The sequence below is a fragment of the Aplysia californica genome, unplaced genomic scaffold (genome assembly GCF_000002075.1).
Source record: "Aplysia californica isolate F4 #8 unplaced genomic scaffold, AplCal3.0 scaffold00076, whole genome shotgun sequence".
Taxonomy (NCBI): Eukaryota; Metazoa; Mollusca; class Gastropoda; order Aplysiida; family Aplysiidae; genus Aplysia; species Aplysia californica.
In genome coordinates this window covers 281,346-287,477 of record NW_004797346.1, presented here as the reverse complement: position 1 = coordinate 287,477, position 6,132 = coordinate 281,346, and the positions used below count along the sequence as shown (strand labels likewise).

The 6,132-nt window shown below is 44.7% G+C and overlaps 1 protein-coding gene across 8 annotated transcripts in view; it reads left to right on the top strand.

Moving 5' to 3' along the window:
* LOC101856329 (protein NDNF) overlaps positions 1 to 6,132 on the top strand; it is a 100,842-nt gene that overhangs the window by 60,156 nt on the left and 34,554 nt on the right. The gene's annotated exons all lie outside the window — the stretch shown is intronic.

Genomic DNA, 6,132 nt, shown 5'->3' with positions numbered 1-6,132 from the left:
CTCTCTCTCTCTCTCTTCCTATCTCTCGCTCTTTCTCTCTAGTTATCTATTTACTATCTATCTCTCTCTTCATCTCTGCTCCTCTCTCCCCTTCTTTCTATCCCCCCTCCCTCTTTCTCGCTCTCTCCCTCTCTCTCTCCCTCTTTCTCTCTCTCTCTCTCTCTCTCTCTCTCTCTCTCTCTCTCTCACTATTTAAGCCTCTCCCGATTCCTCTATCCATTGATCTCCATTGCATTCCTAATTCATGATGTTATTTGTTTTACACTATTTCTACAACAGAACCTCTTTCATGCTTTTGTGTATTTCAAGATAGCATTTGATAGAGTATGTAGCCATATGGTTCTAGAAAAACGATACAACCTCCATCCCAACTTTTTAAAAGTAACAGTGAGCTTTTACAATAAAACTAGCAGCGCAGTATAATCCGATGTCAGTGTAGAGAATGGTTCAGGACAACAGCTGGAGTCAGACAAGGATGTCTGCTTTCACCTGCTCTTTTTAACCATCTTCCTTGAGAGAATCATGACTGATACTTTGGAAGACCATGAAGGATCATTTAGTGCTAGTAGCAGAACAATCACAAACTAACTGTTTGATGATGACACTGATGTCCTTGCAGGGAAGAAGAAGAGCTTGTCAAGTTAGCCGACCATCTGGACAAGGTATCAACAACATAATATGTCATGGAGATCAATGCAGTAAAGGCTAAGGCAATGACCAACAACGTCAAAGGAATCAGTTCAGTTATCAGAATTGTGGCCTAAAAACTAGAGCATGTTTATAGGTTCGAATGCTTAGGTTTAATGGTGACGGATAAAGAATCAAACAAGATATACTGTCCAAGATTGCAAATTAAAATTGACCTTTGAAAAATCATGCTTGGCAACATTCTGTAAAATTATAGAAACGTGAAAGTGTGTAGCTGGGGTGTTTCAATATTGGTGGAATGGACAAGTGTTGCATATCAAATTCCAATTGGTTACAGAATAAAAAGGAACTAATTATATTAATCATTATAGTTGAATTTATCGAAGCAGGTATATAATTATTTTAATCACTGTTAAATCAGAAAAAATAAGACAGGAGAACCTTCTCCGTTATGCAGCTTTAACTTCAAATCTATCTGACAAGTGTTTACGTCTCTTAAGATTTAATTTCTTCCACAGACAGCCCGACTCGGCGAGCTGTTCCCTCTGTAAGCCTGTAATATTGTTGGTGGTGATAGAGGGAGGTATTAATTGTTAATGCTGTGCACCTTAAAAACTGATCACAAAGCCTCAAGCGTTGATTGCTTGTGGAACATCACAGTACTGCATTTTCTTTCAAATGGTGAAGTAAGGTAGCTCGTGTTGGAAACTGTTTAAACATATAGCCATCGACGAGACTATTTTGACGAGTGGTTTTATGACGGCGCTGCGAGCTTTTCGTAAATTCTGGCGTTATTCCCAACGCATTTACGGTCATCTTGGGAGGAAGGTTCATGGTAGTGCGCTTCGCTGTGGGTTGGCACACGAGGAAAAGTTACGTTAGCTTGTATGCAATACAAAATAGCCCAAGTCGCCTTGACCTGTCTGGATTTCTAGCAGTATCCGCAACGGTGTGAATGCGGAAGGAGATGGTTTGGAGATGGGGTGTTTTAGAGAAAGCGGCGGAGAAAGAGAGAGCGAAACGGAGAAGGGAGATAAATAGATAGATAGATAGATAGATAGATAGATAGATAGATAGATAGATAGATAGATAGGGCGTGGGGAGATAGGGGGAAATAGAGAGAGAGCCAGAGAGAGAGAGACACACAGAGAGATAGAGAGAAAGTGAGAGAGTGAGAGAGAGAGAGAGAGAGAGAGAGAGACGTGGAAGATAGATTTCAGGCAATGTTCATGTTAATCGTTGCAACAGAAAACGACCCCCCACATTCCACGCCGGAGTCATTGTTTATTCATTTGAAACCGTTTATCCACTTCAACCTCGGTTTTCTTAAAGTGGAACCTGCTTGTTTTTGCACCCATAACCTACACTTTTTCCTTCCGTCTAACGTTTAAAAACCAAGTCGACAACAAAAGAAAAAAGATCGAGATAGTTTATGTACTTAATTTTTTTAAAGGTTCAAATGAGAACATTTTACACACAACACGTGTCGTCAGTTACAGGTTTACTCACAACACAAGCCATATCGTTGTGGCATAGATCTATGTAAACACTCAGTATCCCCGATCTTAGCCAAGGAAGGCAGTGTGCTCTCTATTCTCTTTTATAGGGATCATTCAACTAAAACATCTAACATTTTGAATCGTATCAGTTTGTTTTTGCTAACAAAAACAAAGATCATAATATCACTTTAAGAAATTACTTGAACTATAGGTAAAAATAACTTTTCGCCCTTTATTGGGAACTTTCTTTAGTTTGTACACAGCCCTCTTTTGGAATTTTCTTGACTTTGTACACACACACACACACCAAATGTGTCCACTCTCTGTTGCAGCACATTTTGGGTCATTGTCACCTCATGTGCCGAAGACACTCACAACTCAATTTATTTTAAGATTTTTAAATTAATTTTTATTATTTTTTTTATTATTTATTTTTTTTTTTTTTGGGGGGGGGAGGGGGAACTAAATACTTTTACTAAATTATGAACTGGAATCAAATCCTCGGCTTGTAATGTCTTTGTTACTAGAATGCATTCCAGTAAATACATTTTGATTTAGTGTAGCGTCAGAAGATTTAGATCTATGCTTACTTTATTTCCGATAGTTGGGATCTTGTCATTTCGTCAAAACTGTTGCTCTTCAAACGTTTCGAGTTATCCAAACATGTACTCTTTGTTTACAGTATCAACCTTGTGTGGATCTGTCTGTCTGTCTGTCTGACTGACTGTCTGTCTGTCGGTCTATCTGTCTGTCTGTCTATCTGTGTGTCTGTCTATCCCACTCTTCTCTCTCATTCTCTCTCTCTCTCTCTCTCTCTCACACACACACACACACACACACACACACACACACACACACACACGCACACACACGCACATACACACACACTTCTCTCTCTCATTATGTCTCTGTGTGATCGTGAGTGCCTTCGTGCACGCTCGCGCGCGCGCGCGCGAGTGTGTGTGTGTGTGTGTGTGTGTGTGTGTGTGTGTGTGTCTCTGTCTGAGTGTGTGTGTCTCTGTCTGAGTGTGTGTGAGGGTGTGTCTTTCTTTCTTTCTTTCTTTCTCTAACTCTTTCTTTAGATTTATGTGTAAGCAAGCGCACGTGTGTGTGTGTGTGTGTGTGTGTGTGTGTGTGTGTGTGTGTTTTAGTGTGTGTGTGTATTTCTGTGAGTGTGTGTGTTTGTGTGTGTGTGTGTGTGTGTGTTTGTGTGCGTGTGTATGTGTTGGCAACTGTAACAGCAACGGAAACCTGCGCTTCCCACGATCTCCTCATCACCAACACGGTCTTCCGCCTGCCCAATCGTAACAAGACGTCATGGATGCACCCGCGCTCCAAGCACTGGCATCTTCTCGAATACTACATCATCAGGCAAAGAGACAGACAGGATGTGAGAGTCACAAAGACCATATTATGCGGTGCAGAATGTTGGACGGACCGTCGTCTCCTTATATCTAAGATGAGCCTCAGAACCACACCACCCAGAAGACCCCAAAGCATCAAAGTTGCTAAGCGATTGAACTTCTCTAAGCTCAAGAATGATCTTGTCAAACATGCGCTGGTAGAAGAGCTAGAGAGAAAACTACAACCAAGCCACATAGACTCGAATGCCGATGTGGAGACAGATTTGGCACGTCTTCGTGACGCCGTGTATGATGTTGCCTTACATGGGCCCCACTACCCGCAAGCACAAAGATTGGTTCGACAACAGCTGTCACATCCTGCATCCAGACAATAGTAGAGGAGAAGCATCGACTCCACTAAACACTCCTCAATGACCCCTCCTCCACCTCAAAGAATCAAGCTTTCAATACGGCCAGGATGAGAGTCCAGTTCGAACTACGACGACGACAAGACAAATGGCTCAGAGAGAAGGCCGACGCCATCCTTGCCTACTCAGGAAGGACACGAAGACCTTTTTCAGCGCTCTCAAGGCGTCTATGGACCTACCTCGTCAGGGCAGTCCCTTCTCCTCATAGCAGACGGGGGCACGCTGATAAAAGGCAAGGAGAAAATCCATGAGTGCTTGGCACAACACTTCAAGAGTGTCCTCAACAGACCATCATCCATCAACAGTGAAGACATTGAAAGACTACCTCAAGTCAATTGACAACACTCTGGCAGACCCTCCAATTGAAAAAGAAGTAATGTTAGCCATCAAACGCCTGTCCAGTGACAAGACACCAGGTTCCGACTCCATTCCAGCTGAAATCTAGGCTTCTAGAGGCCCGACACTAATAAAAGAGACTGACAAGCCTCTTTACCTACATGTGGTTACAAAACAAGCTGCGACAAGAACTCAAAGACACTTCGATTGTCCACCTTTACAAGCACAAAGGAAACAGGAACACCAGCAACAACCACCGAGGCATCACCCTGCTGTCCATCGCTGGGGATATTCTGGCTGGCATCCTGCTCTGAGTCGATCGCCTCGTTGCACACATGGAACGCGACCTTCTCCCTTAGAGTCAGTGTTGATTCCGCGTGGGACGCAGTACTTTGAACATGATGGTCGCAACTCGTCAACTACAAGAGAGGTGCCAAGAGCAGAACCTTGGACTCTATTCCACTTTTGTGGACCTGACGAAAATATCTGACACTGTTTGCCTGTGAAGAGCTGTGGAGGACCATGGCCAAGTTCGGGTGCCCCGCACAGTTCATCGTGATGGTCCAACAATTACACGATGACATGATCGTAAGAGTGCGAGCCAATGCTGTGTGCTCCCAGCACTTCCCCGGCACTAATGAAGTGAAGCAGGCCTGCGTGCTGACCCCCACTCTGTTCAGCATGATGTTCTCAGCTATGCTGACCGACGCCTACCTCGACGGAGATATCGGTGTCGGTTTTCGTTACCGCACTGATGGGAAATTCTTTAACCTTAGGAGGCTGCAGGCGAAGACCAAAAGTCCATGAAGGCACATCCCGTGATTTCCTCATTGCGGACGTCTACGCGCTGAATGCCAGTGCACAGTCAGACATGCAGGGAAGCCAGGACAGTTTTCCAAAATATGCTACAATTTCGGCCTCATTATCTCCACAAAGAAGACCGGAGTACTGTACCAGCCAGCCCCATTGGCTCCTTACACAGAGCCCCAATTTACCATCAACGGCTAGAGACTAGCAGTGGCAGATACGTTTGTTTACCTTCGCAAAGCCCTCTCTCGCTCGGTCAATATCGATGAGGAAGTGGCCTACAGAACTGCCAGAGCTCGTTCCACCTTCGGCAGGCTGAAAGACAACGTCTGGGAGCGAAGAGGACTGAGCCTTAACACCAAGCGCAAAGTTTATAAGGCAGTAGTTCTACCATCCCTACTTTACGCCTGCGAAACGTGGTCAGTCAACAATTGGCATGCCAAGCAGTTCAATGCCTTCCACATATGATGTCTCAGGACCCTGCTTCATATCAAGTGGCAAGACAAAGTCCCAGACTCTGAGATACTACAAGGGGCCAAGATGGAGGGCGTTAATAATTTACGCTATCCTACTGTGCTCTTAGCTCCTGTGGGCCGGCCACGTTCACCGCATGGACGACTCTTGCCTCTGTGGTGAGCTGATTCTGGGTAAGCGTTCTCCCAGCAGACAGAAAACTCGCTTCAAAGATGCTCTGAAAGCATTCCTGAAGAGATGTGACATTGCTCGTACCACCTAGGAAGAAACTGCTCGCAATCGCTCCCTAGTAAGATCGAGAGTCGCCAAGTTCGAAGAAATACGCATCAGAAATAAAGAATAGAGACGATAGCTGAGAAAATACCGAGAGAGCCCTACCTTTCAGCGTAGTTGAGCCCCAAACATCCCCTGCCCCCACTACAACAGACATGTCCGAGCGAAGATCGGCCTGATCAGCCATCTCCGCACACAACCCACCCCTCCAGTGATATGAAGGCAAGGTTATCTTCGCCAGCGAAGGACTAACATCAACTCTTTTTATTCGACGCATGTATGTGTGTGTGTGTGTGTGTGTGTGTGTGTGTGTGTGTGTGTGTT